This window comes from Hibiscus syriacus, unplaced genomic scaffold, assembly GCF_006381635.1.
Source record: "Hibiscus syriacus cultivar Baekdansim isolate YM2019G1 unplaced genomic scaffold, ASM638163v2 tig00002793_pilon, whole genome shotgun sequence".
In the NCBI taxonomy this organism is placed as follows: domain Eukaryota; kingdom Viridiplantae; phylum Streptophyta; class Magnoliopsida; order Malvales; family Malvaceae; genus Hibiscus; species Hibiscus syriacus.
Genome location: NW_024061944.1, coordinates 2,180,477 through 2,197,126, shown reverse-complemented (window position 1 = coordinate 2,197,126; position 16,650 = coordinate 2,180,477). Strand labels below are relative to the sequence as shown.

At 33.9% G+C, this 16,650-nt stretch overlaps 1 pseudogene; it reads left to right on the top strand.

The window, feature by feature from the left end:
- The first annotated feature begins 1,049 nt into the window (after positions 1-1,049).
- LOC120149761 lies at positions 1,050-15,804 on the top strand (annotated as a pseudogene).
- Positions 15,805-16,650: the final 846 nt, after the last annotated feature.

Here is a 16,650-nt window from a genome sequence, read left to right as displayed (position 1 = left end):
CCAGCCTGGGTGGTTGCTGGGCAGGTAAGGATCTGCGCTGATCTAGGCAGATTTCTCGGTCATGATCAGAGATCCAAATTTCTCGGTCATGATCAGAGATCCTATGAAATAGGGACAGCTGGCTCCAAAAATATCTTCTTTCATTTTGTTTGCTCTCGAAATGCCAATCCAGCTGGACATTTTCATTCTGCTCAGCAATTTCTTATGCCACGGCATTTCCTTTTTTCTTTCCTTGCTATCAAATCCTGCACATCATCAAACAAACACCTTCCCCATAAAATAGCACTGATAACAAAATAAATGCCACGACAATAGAATTCCACCTCATGCAACTATATGCTCCTAAATGCATCTAAATGATCCTAAATGGGCTCTTAGACATTCAATAACTTAAGTGAAAAGGTCCCAAAATATGACATTTTTACGGAGTTATAAAAAATTAAACCTTTTTACCAACGTGCCACGACATCCAACTCACGACAACTAACGTCTCAATGGCAGCATCTTAATTGAAATGAAACGAAAGTGACCATATGTTATGTTTTTTTAATCGAGTGGTCATACATTTATAAAACTGAAACAAAAGTGACCAATTTTGTAGTTTATACTTTTATAATTTGTGTCAAATTCAAATATTTAAATATATGAATCATATAAATCATATAAATTTAAATAATAAATATAGAATAATATATATTACTATCCGTTTTAAATTTATAACAAATAATAATTTAACCCCCTAAATCTATAAAAATAATCAAATATCTATGATTCCAACTGTCATCTCATTTAAATTTTGATATTTACAAGTAATATATATATAAAAACATATATGCATATCAAATGGTGATCCCAAATTTGAATTTATTCCTTCCACGTTCAAGTAAAATATCCAAGACAGGATAATGTGTCTTCCTCGTATTTGTCCCCTTGTAATTCATGAAACTAAAAGGTTAAAAGCAAAAAAAAAGAAAGAAAAGGAAAATCACTATTTTTTGTTGTTGGAAAATCAAAAAAAAATTCCTGGGTGAAGAGAATCTGCAAAAGCAATGGCTTCGAAAAGTGCCTTGACTGCTCAAATATCAAGTCTTCATGGAGCCACTAATTGGAAGAAGACAATCCATTCTTCCTCCCTAGGTAATTCTCTCTCTCTCTCTCTCTCTCGTTGATGAAAAAAATAGAGAATTCAGTGTAGGAGTATCGACCATGCAAAGTTTTGATTTTGTTCTATGGGTTTGATTTTGTTCTATGGGTTTGTTTTTGTGTTTGTTTTTAGACGAAACGGAGTGTCAGCATGGCTGAAATAGTTGTATTGGTTATCATTCAATAGTTTTTTTATAAAAAAAAATATAAAAAGGTATGAACTTTGGATTTCCCCTTTTCACTTTATGTTATGTAGAAACAGAACTTTCCCTGTAATGAAACCGAGGATTGTTTGCTTTTCCGTGTGATTTTATTTTACTCAGATGATTATTGTGCAGTTGGGTGTTTATCAGTTTTAATTTCCCCCAATTTATGCTCTTAAAGAAGAGAAAATAACTTCAGTGACCAAAAATCCCATATAATATACGATTTTAATCAACTTTTTCCGGATTTACCAAAATGACCAACAAAATCGCAATGTGATCGCTAATTCGCAACGCGATCTCCATTATCGCAAATCAGTTTCCATATTCGAAACGCGATTATGACTATCGCAATGCGATTTTACAATTTCGCGTTGCGATTTTCCCAATTCGCAATGCGAATAAGTAAATCGCAATGCGAATTTGGAAAATTGCAATGCGATATTGACTATCGCAATGCGATAATACAAAATCGCAACGCGATACTGACTTTCGCAACGTGATACTGACTTTCGCAACGCGATTCTGACTTTCGCAACGCGATTCTGACTTTCGCAACGAGATTCTGAAAATCGCAATCATCTTCAAAATCTCAATCACAACCGGCTTCACCTTTTGGGACTGTTAACTTAGGTGATTTTTAAATGCAAACGTTGTATTATGTGTATTTTATGTGTGCACTTTTAACATTTTCAGTTAGGCATGTATTAGTAACTTGAGTTTGAACATTGCTATGATCTGTTCAGTTGTTATCACTTATTAGACATTCATTTGACTATCGCAACGCGAAAATGACTATCGCAACGCGAAAATGGCTATCGCAACGAGAAAATCGCAATGCGAAATGAAAATCGCATTGCGATTTTCTCGTTGCGATTTTTATTTCGCATTGCGATTCTCTCATTGCGATAGTCAGTTTCGTGTTGCGATAGTCTGTTTTGCCTTCAACATAATGCAGATTGAAAATCAACAAATCAACTATTACATTTCAATCAATTAAACAAGCACAAATAAGAATTATGTACACATCAATTAAATAAATCAACATTTACAAATCATTTTTTACAAATCAATTAAACAATCAAAAAATAATAATAATTCTTATTTCCTCATCAATTATTGAATCAATGAATCAACTTTTGCACCCGTACATCTATTTCATGTAGCTCACTTAAGGATTAACCTGCAGAAACCAAACATTTGCTCAAACAAGACTTCCTACACATCTAAAACCTACAAACAGCAAATTATTGAATTCTAGGTACTTAACCAAACATTTTCAAACCAAAAGTATATATGTTAACAAAACTTGCATTTGACTTACCAATTAACAATGGATACTTTCATAACGCGGATGCAGGTAGGCAGCATCTCGAATATATCGCTCTAGCCATATAATGCCGAAACCACAAGCCTACTACAGCTCTATCTCTATCGGTGGGAGGTAGAAACTCTGTGCTTTCCGTCGTCAAACGTGCCAAGCACATACATACGAGAGGACCACAATCCCCTCTGGCTCCCGGTGATTGTTGTGGCGTGGTCTTGTCTCTGAAAACTGTGACATTGAACTTCTTTGGCTTCTTGCGTCCAAAATGAGTCCAATAATTAATCCCATCCAAGAATTTAGCCAAATGAGAGCTCCATCCCTTGATAATATCTCTCAAATCAGACAGTGATATGTAATTTATCATGCTGTCATATACTATTATCATCAGGGATGGGAGCTGAAGTTGGATGAGAAGCCAATGACGACGTTCCAAAACAGGGATAAACACCTGCAATCATAAGTAATAATTCATTTATTTGCGCACTTATTTATGAACACCTTTAAAAAATTTAAAAATAACACTAACCTTATCGACCTCCCACCATGCAGGATAAAGTTTAGCTTGTCCATTGCCTAACGAAAATGATTCATCTCGTTGATTCTTCAAGTGAACTGCGTGAAAAGCCGCCGGCATTATTGTATATCGCGAATTTTTTTTATTTTTCCTAAGCTTCCTTATTATTAGAAGACGTGACACCCACGCATCGATATGCTGTTTTACAAAAAAACATATATTAGTGAATTACATTAATTTTTAAAAAATTAATCAAAATATATAAGACAAATATAAGACTTACCTCCCATCGAATAGCCACTGTCTTCAACCCCTAATAACACACCCCACCAAGACCGATTAAGCAACAAATACATCTCATCGTTGAGTTTGCTTATGTCAGTGTAACACCCTTGGCTCCGCTCATGTAGATAAAAATCAACTGCAGTCTTAGCCCAAAGGGTATTATCCAGAATTATTTCCGGTAGTTGTCTCCTCTCCACTTCAGATACCGGAAGGGTACTAGCCGGCAACTCATACGAGAGCCAACTCTCATCCATCATGTCCGGAAACGGTGGGGGTTTCTCAATAATTCGATATATTACCCCATGTGAATCGGGCTCTGGAATGGTTAGAGGGACCTCTTCAACGATGACAGCGGCCTCTTGAACGGTGGGGGGGGGGGACTCTTGAGGGATGATAGGGGCCTCTTGAACGATTGGAGGGGACTCTTGAGGGATGACAGGTGAGTCGGGCTTCTTTTTGCGGAGTCTTCGCACCATTGGGGTGAACGGAGACGTAATAGCACGTGCACGCCGTCTGATGCTTGAACTCCGTCGTGCAAGGAAAACCTGACGTAAAGCATCCACCTTATCGGGCCACTAAAAAAAATTAATACATAAATCAGTAAATAAACAGACATGATATTAAACAAAGACAAATATGTTTCAAACTTGCATTGTATTCACCCAAGTCATTATTCTATCATAGTTCACAAAATGCATCAGATAACATTCCAGAAGTAAGCACTTATATAAACATTTAAAAGGACAACATATATAAATATTCCAGAAGAAGAATAGTTTACTTTCGCAACACGAAACTTACTTTCGCAACGCGAAAATGACTATCGCAACGCGGAAATGGCTATCACAACGCGGAAATGGTTATCGTAATGCGAAATGAAAATCGCAACGACAAAATCGCAACGCGAAACACAAATCGTATTGCGATTTTCATTTCGCGTTGCGATTTTCATTTCGCATTGCGATTTTGTCGTTGCGATTTTCATTTTGCATTGCGATAGCCATTTCCGCATTGCGATAGTCATTTTCGTGTTGCGAAAGTAAACTATTCTTCTTCTGCAAATTGAAACTTGAATGGATTGCATTACTTCAACCAAAAGAAAAAACAAACCAAAAACAAATACTAACAAAAACAGTTTAGCAGTATTGGCAGCAACCAAATGAATTTATTAAGCAATCTAAGTGAAATGGTTAATCTAAGTGAAATTACGAGTAAATTTATCATCAAGTTAAATATGAAAAATCTTAAACTTACCTCGTTGCGTAGAGTATGAACCTCATTCTACAACGATACTACCATCTCACGTAGAGCGGCTACCTCACCGCGTAAAGTAAACACCTCAACACGCCATGCACCATCGTCTTTGCGTAAAGTACCGACCTCCTCACGCAAGGCATTCACATCAACACGTAACTCCCCTAACTCATCCCGTGGAGGTGGAGGTGGAGAACAGGGAGATAAACGTCGTGGCAACTTTGCCGGTCGCCTATCTTGCGGTGATGGTGGAGAAGAGACTCGATGATGTGACAGAATAGGTGATGGCTATCGTTGTGGAGGTGTATAGTCGGGTCGATCAGGTGATGGCTCTGGGTGAGGTGATAGCTCTGGGTGAGGTGATGGCTCCCGAAGTGGAGGCTACTCATCATCCGTGCCATCAAAAAAATGCTTACTAGCTTGCCACCAATCAGTGGCAAGCTCAACTTCCGTGGGTGTCAGCCTCTATAATGGAGTGTTGGCCTCCTAACAATATAAAAGCTCAAACAAAGTTAAACGTGTACTAGTAATAACTTGTTTATAAACATATGGTAGTATTTATGTTAACTTACATTATTTATTGTCATATACCGTAGTAAATCTTCCCATTGCAAGGTCCGTTTCCTCTTCCAGGAAATAGTCTTAGGAATATCATTTGAAGTTTTTATTGCATATGTCTTCATGGCGGGAAAGGCCTCAAATATCCAAATCTATAAACAATATAATAACAAACATTAGTAATTGTTAAATAATTACTTATAATTTTGGAAACATTATATAAAAATTCTTACCTTAAAGGCTCAAATAAAGCCTGTCAAAGTGTATTTGGAACCATCGCCATGCAAACTTTTTCGATCATCCAAGGCAGACAATAACTTATTCCATGTAGCTTTCCATAAATACGAGCCCCACGGAAACATGTTCCACGCATTTAGGTCTTCTACCAATTTGATTAGATCATTCGGAATAGGTTGTCTGGCCTCTCTGCCTAAAAAGCCGGCATGCAAAAGTATTAGAAGGCATACTCGGACAACATCGACGTCATACATCTGAGTAAAACCATCTTTCTTATTCATTAATCTCGTCAGGTCTTCCACGTGTAGATTCGGCCTCTCCAGCTCAGGAAAAACCCGGGATAACCATGATGGGCGGGTAATGTGTCTAGTGTACCGACCTACATCATCGTGTCCGAAGCGTAGACCGGTGATTAAGCAAAACTCCTCCCGCCCAAAACACGTATACGTCGGTGGAAAATCAAACCATATCTCTTCATCACGACGTTGTATAGTATCTGGTAGATCGCTAGTCATGGTTTGAAGAAACAGGTGTGTCAATATCGCATCTCCACCGGGATGTTGTACTTTCAGCCATGGCCCGAAGCAAGTATCCTCAAACATTTTTCTTTGTGCAGGTGAAAGCTTCGACGCAATTGTTTTGGCCAGGCTGACTTTATTTCTTAAGGTCAATTGAGCCGAATAAAAGTTCTATAAAAACAATAAACATACTAAGTTAGATATACCAAAAACTACACTGTGAAGATATACCAAAAACAATAATAAACATAAAGAGTAGTAGTTTATTCTTCAAACTTAAATTTGCAACACTGTGAATTTCTTATTTGTCTTTGTTTTTTGGTTGAAGTAATGCAATTCATTCAAGTTTCAATTTGCAGAAGAAGAATAGTTTCTGAAAATGAAAATCGCAACACGAAAATGACAATCGCAACGCGAATTTGACTATCGCAACGAGAGAATAAAATCGCGTTGCGATTTTGTCGTTGCGATTTTCATTTTGCGTTGCGATTCTCGGTTGATTTAATAAGCAATCTAAGTGAAATGGTTAATCAATTATTGAAATTACCAGTAACTTATCATCAATTTCAATATGAAAAACCTAATAATAATGCAAAATTTTCAAAAAGAAAATAATTAAAAAAACTAACCCTCGGTGGTTGATTTGGTTGATTTTCCATTTCTGATTGTGAAGGTGGCTCTGAGAGATGGAGATAGACGGATTTCACAGGAGATGGGACGGATTTCGTCGGAGATGGGTGAGAGAGTGAGAGATGGAGATGGGATTGAGTTGTGATTTTAGGTTTTAGGTTATGAGTTGCTATTACGGGATATACTGTGGACGGTTTGCGATTTTGTATTATCGCGTTGCGATTTTCCAAATTCGCATTGCGATTTTCCAAATTCGCATTGCGATTTACTTATTCGCATTGCGAATTGGGAAAATCGCAACGCGAAATTGGAAAATCGCATTGCGATAGTCATAATCGCGTTGCGAATCTGGAAATGATTTGCGATAATGGAGATCGCGTTGCGAATTAGCGATCGCATTGCGATTTTGTTGGTCATTTTGGCAAATCCGAAAAAAGTTGGTTAAAATCGTATATTATGGGATTTTTGGTCACTGAGGTTATTTTCTCCTTAAAGAATGGGCTGCAATTTTTTTTATTTTTGCTGATGCTCTTCAGGTAACTTTAATTCGAATGCAAATCTAGCTGGTAAGCAGCTTTTATCACCGACATCTCATCGAAAAACCGGCCATACGTATAAGTCTCTTCGTGTGTATGGCCTGTTTGGAGGGAAAAAGGAAAATGGTGACAAGGGTGATGATGCACCTTCCAAGGTCAGTTATGGGTAATCTTGGCGTCTAGCGCTAGTTCATGTTATTTTCAAACCATTCTTTAGAAATGGCTACGTTGATCTCTTTGATATTTAGTAGGGTCTAGCATGCATTTCAGATCATGGGGATATCAACCTCTTTATTAATTTATACAATTGTATCAAGGAGTACATTTTCCTTCATAGTATAATCAATTCCCATTGTTTAGTCTTGTCGACTCGTAGCTAATATTAATTATGTTGGTCCTGGGCTCCTGGCCTTATCTATGATAGAAAATGATGCCTTCAAGTTACAGTTCAGGTATTGTTATCTCAACGTTCTGTTTCCCTTTGATTTTTATACATATTTTACTTATTTCCACTTAGGTGAAAGTGAAACATTTATGTTTCGTTTTCTAGGAATTTTATTTTATTTGATTTTTACAGTTATCGTAACCGTCCTTCAAGTGGTCTCGGAAATGGGTTCCGACTTAATTGATATGATAGAATCGCCACCGATCATTTTAATTTGGTTGATCGGATATCATAACTTACCGTTGTCCTGATCTACGATTTACCATAAATTTGTCGGATTCGGGAGTCGATTACAGTCAGGGAATGATTAGCACTTTTGCACTGCCCTTTCGGTACCAATTTGATTTCCCGGTTGTCTTAATTACGAAAATTAAAAGTTAAATTAAAATTTAAAAGTTTGATCCAAACTACTTATGTAACATCTCAAATTACGGGTTAGTGACTAAATTGTAAAACTTCAGAATTTGATGATTAAAGTAGAAAAGTTGAATAGTTCAATGATTTATTTGGAGATATTTGATGAAGGGTTGTTAGTAATTATTAAAGGAATTAAAGGGCAAAATGGTCATTTGACTTGGAAGTAATAAGATAATGATATATATGGATGTGGGGATAAGGATAAGGAGAATTTGTTTTCTCCAAAACTTCATTTTCTTTCTTCTTCTCCAACGTGAAGCACCCCAAGCAAAGGTAAGTTTTATGATTAGTTGATTATTTGTTGATTTTAAGATGTGTTTTGATCCTTAAGTGATACTTAAGTTTAAGGAAAGCTTAAGTTGTCTTAAAATCAAAAGATGAAAAAGTTATGAAAGATTAAAGATAATGAGTTTTAAGTGAATTTCTGGAAAAGAGTTGATAAGTTAATTTTGAAACTAAATTTGACTTGTCATCAACTTAATTAAAAGATATGAAGTGATAAAATTGGATTTAGAGCATCTTGAAAATTTGGTATGATTATTGATTTTCATATGAAATATGAGATTTTAAGGTTAAGAATATATTGAATAGTATAAATTAGTTTAAGTATATGTACTTGAGTTAAGAATAGAAAAGGGAATGAAACATAAAGAATTTAAGATGAAAAGGATTAATTTTCGGGTGAAAAAGTCTGTTTTGGGCAGAGTGTATCGGTACCCTATGTATGTGTATCGATACCCTCTTGAACGAAAAATTCCAGAATGTAATAAGGGTATCGATACCTTAGGGAGGGTATCGATACCCTCTAAAGGAAAAAGTGAATATGAGTTTATTAAATTCGTTTAAGTTATTAGCATCAAATTACAAGGTGTAGATATATGATAATTACCTTTAAAATGTATGATTGTGTAGATATCGAACACAAGCAAGTTCTGAAACGACTGCAAAGTTAGGATCAATCCAAAGAGATAAATCATAGAAGAGGATTTGGATATATCAAGTGTAAAGGTGAGTGCATACTAGTTGTAAATGATGTGTATGGAAATATGACTCGTGATGAGTCTAATTTCAATATTTGGTTGCATAAATATATGAATGTTAGTATATGTGATTGACATGACTATTATGTATGCATGAACACATGGATATATTCATAGAGGTTATATGTTATTTGGTGTGATATGTATATATAAAAACGTTTCTTTCCTTAAATTTGTTATAACAAACATAATTTAACAGTATATGATCGTATTTTCTTAATATAAGTCCAAATGTTATGTTATTTTGTAAGTATATTATTTTAAAAAGTCAATGTGACATCTCGAAATCGTATCCGGGTCGAGTACGGGTTGGGGTGTTACATTTAATGGTATCAGAGCTACGGTTTAGCCGATTCTAGGCTAAAAATGAAGTTAAACGTGTTTTAAAAAGTATGTATGCCAACTCAAAGTGGAAATATTTCTGATCTGATAGGGTAAGGAGTGTGTTGTCTTGTTAATAGAGTTAAATTATTATGTTATATTAGATGTTTGATCATGAGAGCTTCCAAAGTGAAGCGGAAGGCGATAGACATGAAGGCAATAGCAATTCACCTGCCCTGGCCAGATAGGGAGAAGAGCGAACACCTCAGGGAGTGCCTGTATAAGATTAGAGAATGTTTCATGATGTTGAATGATATTATGATGTGTTTTCAATTTTACACTTCTTTAATTCATAGAATGAATGTATAGAAATAGTTAAAAGAGTTAAGAGCACCCGAGCTCAAGAGTGAATTTGGGGAAGGTTCTGTTGTTACATACCTTTGGATAAATGATATGAAGATAATGTTAGAAGGTTTTAATTTCTCCAAAGTGGAGATGAGAAGTTAAATTGAGTAGTTTCGTTACTACGTGGGTAAGTTAGAGTATGGTGGACAAATGTCATAATAAGAATGTTAAAAGATCAAGTGACATGGTTATTGTTTGTAGAAGAGTTCGAGAATAAATGTATCAGTGACAAGCGTATATATATAAAGTCAGAGCTTATGAGTTTGAAACGAAGGGATAATATTGTGTATAAGCAAGAGTGTGGATATGATAAGGGTTTGCAGTTAAGATGGAAAGAGTTAGCATTGGCTAACCAGAGTATGTGATGAAAATGTACTGGAATTATAAGATTATAAGATATTGTCAGGTTATGATAACCAAATATGAAAAGGATCTGAAAAGAATGTATATAAATGGATCAATAAAGGTTTATGCTTTAGATTAGAAGGGCTGGTACTGATTAATAAAGCTATATGATATAAAGTATATTGGAGTTAAAGAATTAGAAGATGATGTCAGGGTCAGTTAACTAAGTATGATGTGGATTTTAATATGGTGGTGTATTCTGAGTATGGAAATATAAGGTAGTAAAGGAGATAAGAATTCGTATGATTGAGGGAAACATAAGTATAAGAGATGATAAATAATGAGGTTTTGTATAAGTAAAGTTGACTATCAAAGTTATGAAAATGTGATAAGGAGTGATAGTTAAGGATAAATATATGTGATATAAAACAACATGGGAGTATGAAGGACAGGATATGGTTTAGTTATGTATAAGGCGATGCTGATTATAAAAAGGATAAATGGATAAAGAAATGAAATGGATTGAGTTTAAGGGATCAGATATGATCAAGGTTATATAGAGGTGTAGATGATAAGTTCGATATAGAAGTAAGAAAAGTGTGCAAGGTAATGTACAAAGATTGTTTGATTCTGTAAAGTGTATGTTCAATCATATTTGAAGAAGATTTATGGTTGTGTTATTGTCAAATGATGATGAAATAAAAGTTTGGTTATTGTTATAAGGTAATTGGAGATGGATTTATGATGTTGAGTGATGAAAATGGATGTTACTATCTACTTGATGAGTGACATTATATGAAATTTTAGAAAGGTAAAAGGAAAATGCATAATAGAAGAAGAGAAAAGACGGAAATGAATTGAGGTTACTGGTTACTGTTTATATGATAAGTGACAGTAGATGAATATATAAGAGAAAAAGGTAGTTGAAGGAAAGAGTAAGTAAAGGAAACAACATAAGAACATTAGAAGATATGTTCTTATCAATGTGTGAAATGAAAATTCGAAGACGAATTTTCTTAAAAGGAGGGGAGATTTGTAATATCCCAAACTACGGGTTAGTGATTAAATTGTAAAACTTCAAAATTTGGTGATCAAAATAGAAAAGTTGAATAGTTCAATGATTTATTTGGAGATATTTGATGAAGGGTTGCTAGTAATTATTAAAGGAATTAAAGGGTAAAATGGTCATTTGACTTGGAAGTAATAAGATAATGATATATATGGATGTGGGGATAAGGATAATGAGATATTTTCTCCAAAACTTCATCTTCATCTTCTTTCTTCTTCTCTAACGTGAAGCACCCCAAGCAAAGGTAAGTTTTATGATTAGTTGATTATTTGTTGATTTTAAGTATGGGTTTTGATCCTTAAGTGATACTTAAGCTTAAGGAAAGCTTAAGTTGTCTTAAAATCAAAAGATGGAGAAGTTATGAAAGATTAAAGAGAATTGGTTTTAAGTTAATTTCTGGAAAAGAGTTGATAAGTTAAATTTGAAACTAAATTTGATTTGTCATCAACTTAATTAAGAGATATGAAGTGATAGAATTGGATTTAGAGCATCTTGAAAATTTGGTATGATTATTGATTTCCATATGAAAGATGAGATTTTGAGGTTAAGGATGTATTGAATGAGTAGAAATTAGTTTAAGTATATGTACTTGAGTTAAGAATAGAAAAGGGAATGAAACATGAAGAATTTAAGCTGAAAATGATGAATTTTCGGGTGAAAAAATCTATTTTGGGTAGAGTGTATCGGTACCCTATGTATGTGTACCGATACCCTCTTGAACGAAAAATTCCAAAATGTAATAAGGGTACCGATACCTTAGGGAGGGTATCGATAACCCCTAAAGGAAAAAGTGAATATGGGTTTATTAAATTCGTTTAAGTTATTAGCATCAAATTACAAGATGTAGATATCTTATAATTACCTTAAAAATGTATGATTATGTAGATATCGAGCACAAGCAAGTTCTAAAACGACTGCAAAGTTAGGATCAATCCAAAGAGATAAATCATAGAAGAGGATTTGGATATATAAAGTGTCAAGGTGAGTGCATACTAGTTATAAATGATGTGTATGGAAATATGACTCGTGATGAGTCTAATTTCAATATTTGATTGCATAAATATATGAATGTTAGTATATATGATTGACATGACTATTATGTATGCATGAACACATCGATATATTCATAGAGGTTATATGTTATTTGGTGTGATATTTATATATAAAAACGTTTCTTTCCTTAAATTTGTTATAACGAACATAATTTAACAGTATATGATCATATTTTCTTAATATAAGTCCAAATGTTATGTTATTTTGTAAGTATATTGTTTTAAAAAGTTAATGTGACATCTCGAACTCGTATCCGAGTCGAGTACGGGTTGGGTGTTACAACTTACCTTTGACGAATTTTAGAATAGCCTAAAAATATGAAATTATTGTTAGATAAAAAAGGTTAAATTAAAAATATAAAAGAAATAAGTAAAAAAATAAAAATGTTAAATTAACAATATAAATATTGAAAAGGATTATACTAAAATAAATTGAAGTTTAGAGGTCAAATTGACTCTAAAAGTGAGTTGCAGGAAGAAATAAAAAGGTTCGGGTACCAAATTGCAAAAATATAAAAAATATATAAATAAGAGATTAAATTGAATTAATTTAAAATTTGAGGGAAAAATTACTACATGTGACCAAAATGAATTATGCATTGAAATTGCAGGGACTACATAAATATTTTAACTATTTTATAATTGCACAATGGTCATTCCTATAAATAGCCCTTTAAACCCCCAAAAATTTCATTTATCACATTTCTCAAATTTTAAACCCCTTTTTTCTCTCAAATTCTCTCAACCCAATGGGGAATCGTCCATAAATCGGCCACGACTTTGCCGCCCAGACCACTGCCAACCGTCACTCCGGTCACCACCACCGGTGGCTGAAAAACCTAAAACCATCCCCGAACACTCCTATCGACACCTTAACACCAAACCCAAGCCCTAAATTTCCTAAAAAACCCCCTAAACGACGTAGATCTACGTTCAAAGTCTCGGTTTTTTTACCTTTAAATCGGCGACTCTTCGAGTTCCAGCGACCTTTTTTCCCGATAAGGCCTCTTTGCGTTTTCGACGAAGGCTTTTGATTTTTTTTGTGATTTTTCCTTGCTGTTTTCGAACACGTTTTGCTTGGTTATTTCACCTTTTTTTTGTTGTGTGATCATTTGGGGTTTCTTGCAGTATATTGCTTTTTTTTTTTTGCTTGGCTTCGGCAGAGGCTTTTTATAGCCTTGAATCTAACCGTTGTAGTCTCAAAGGGGCGGGATTTTCACTGGAATTTCGGCCGACTGAGTTCAAGTGAGTAGTTGCTCCGCTTTTATGATTTTCTAACCGAGGATTTCGACTGGTTGATAACCATGCTGGCGCGTGGCCTCCACACGCCATTGAAACAGTGACCTAATGCATTTTGGTCGTTGGATCAAAGAGCCAGATCTAACAGCTCTGGTTGATGCGACGCCCTTGCTAAAGTATGAAACTCTAGCCCCTACTATGTCAGGCAGACGGGCTTGGGCCTTGCTGGGTCAGGCTTGCCTACCCGACTGGGCTTATTTTTGGACCAGATTGGACTATGGACTTGGACTTTTTATTGGACCTAAAATAAAGATGAAATAAATAAAATTAAATAAAAATATATAAGAAAAAGGAAAATAAAATACTAATAACAATATATAATAATCTTGATATATTAAAAACTATATAATATATATTATATTTCAAAAACAATATAATATGTTTTCAAAAACTATATTATATATTTTTAAAAACTATATATATATTATATATTTTTGAAATTATAATGTATACTATATAATATAAAAAATAAAAACTCTTGAAGTCCCGGACGAAATTGGGTGTTTACAACAGTACAGGACTTGATTTGAACAAAGTGAAGCTCTGGTTGATGCGACGCCTTGCTAAAGTATGAAACTCTAGCCCTACTATTCAGGCAGACGGGCTTGGCCTTGCTGGGTCAGGCTTGCCTACCCGGCTGGGCTTATTTTTGGACCAGATTGGACTATGGACTTGGACTTTTTATTGGACCTAAAATAAAGATGAAATAAATAAAATTAAATAAAAATATATAAGAAAAAGGAAAATAAAATACTAATAACAATATATAATAATCTTGACATATTAAAAACTATATAATATATATTATATTTCAAAAACAATATAATATGTTTTCAAAAACTATATTATATATTTTTAAAAACTATATATATATTATATATTTTGAAATTATAATGTATACTATATAATATAAAAAATAAAAACTCTTGAAGTCCCGGACGAAATTGGGTGTTTACAACAGTACAGGACTTGATTTGAACAAAGTGAAGGAAAATATTTTGCTTATGTTGAAGATGGCTTATTTTTCATTAGATTTTTTACTTATCCTTCTAATTTCAAGTTTAAATTTGTACTAATTCTTCTTCGTGGTAGGACAAACAATTTTAAAACACATGCAATTTACATTTTCATAAGAGAAAATAACCTCAGTGACCAAAAATCTTAGATAATATACGATTTTGATCAACTTTTTTTGGACAAATGGTTGTCCAGGTTGAGGCCGTGCGGGTGAAAAAAGAGCTCGCTGCGTATGGATCTTATATTACCTCTATTAGTATCTGGACTTTAGTTTCTTTCTGTGTATGATTTCCATTTGGTTTTATTCTGTATTTCAGAGCAGAGTTTGATGGCTATTGTGAAGGTGAGCAGATAAAGGTATGTTTTTACAGTTCTCTCTCTATAGTTTGAGTAGTATCACTGACTGCTTCTCACAGCTACATTAACCTTAGCTGATAAGCCCATTATTCGTAGCTATGGTGATTACCATTCTGTTTATAATGTTGAATATAGGGATAGGTGGAAGGAACAATATGAAGTTGTCATACACGAAGATTTTTTCCATTACACTTTAAATTTTTTTCGAACATACTTTTAGTCCTTTGTGTCTCAACTCTGACTGTAGAATCAATCTTTCTATGGTATTTTACATATGTTCTAACTGAAAACATTACTTTTCAGGCAACATTATCTGGAAACCAGCAACCTATATACGGATAGAGATTACTGAGGCAGCAATGGAACTGAGTGCAGAAGTAGGTATACAATTGATAAACTAATTTTCCACCAAATTATTTGGGATGACTCGTCGGTTATAGTCACGTCTTCAGTGCTTCCATCATCAAAACCCGATTGAAGGATTAGTATAGGGACAAGAACACTCTTGAAACTTCTACTCGGTTTGGTTGGAAATAATGACTCGTGTTCGGACTTGGGATGTGATTACAAGGCATTTAGAAGAATTTAAAAGTTGAGTGCGGTTTTGCCGATTTCCATATCAAGCTTCTAATTTATTTTCCGAAACTTATTATGTGCAGAAGCTACGTCTTTAGTTAATGAAGCGTACAAGGATGCACATCAAAAGAGTGTCCAGGCCATGAAAGAAAGGATGAGTGACCTTGCACAAAGCTTAGGAATGCCAAAGGGATTAAAGCAAAATGATCTCTCAACTAGCACCTGGATGGAGCTTAACAAGGGATTGAAGCAATGATGATCGATCTCGGCCTATCAGCATCTGGATGAGCTTTGGTTTTGTATACAAATCAATGCAGAAAATGCTCATTTATATGCCATTTTATTATGAAATTGATGTATGGTTTTAGGTTTATGATGGAACTCCCACTGTTTCTAAAGTGCCTCGATGACTTCAATCTTTAATACACGTTCAATTTTGAAGGGCATGTTCCATACTCCAAAATGAAAATGCATCTGGGTTTTTATTTACTACGCTTATGTTTGATTCAAAGGATGAGTTTTTTTTTATAATTAATACGGGTGATTATAAGGTGATATTTGTTTATAATTTTTTTAATTAATTAATAATACATTCATTAATGGGTGATTAGTTAATATTAATAATTTAAGTGATTTTTTTATTTATCGAGGGTAAAATATGTAGGAGTGTGGGGCCCGGTAGAATTACTGTTCCAAGCATTTTAAGTATAGGATAAATTATGAGTTTAGTACCTAAACTATTAATTTCACTCCATTTTAATATTTAAACTTTGAGTTAACGTTTAATTTTTGTTTTGTTTTAGCACCTCAATGTTAAAATAGTGATTTGGGCACCATTTTTATGAGTAAATTGTATCATTCATCACTCAACTATATTCTCACTCATATTTTGGTTACTAAAGTTTAATTTTTTTAATTTAATTACTTAATTGTCAAATTACTCCTAATTTAATTACTCTAACTTTCAAATTTATTTAATTTTATTTTTAATTATATATTAATAAAACAATAATAAAAATGTCATATCAAAAAAATTATTACTCCAATAAAATAAATTAGAATGATTAAAATATGAGCAATTTGAAAGTTGAGTAGTTAAATT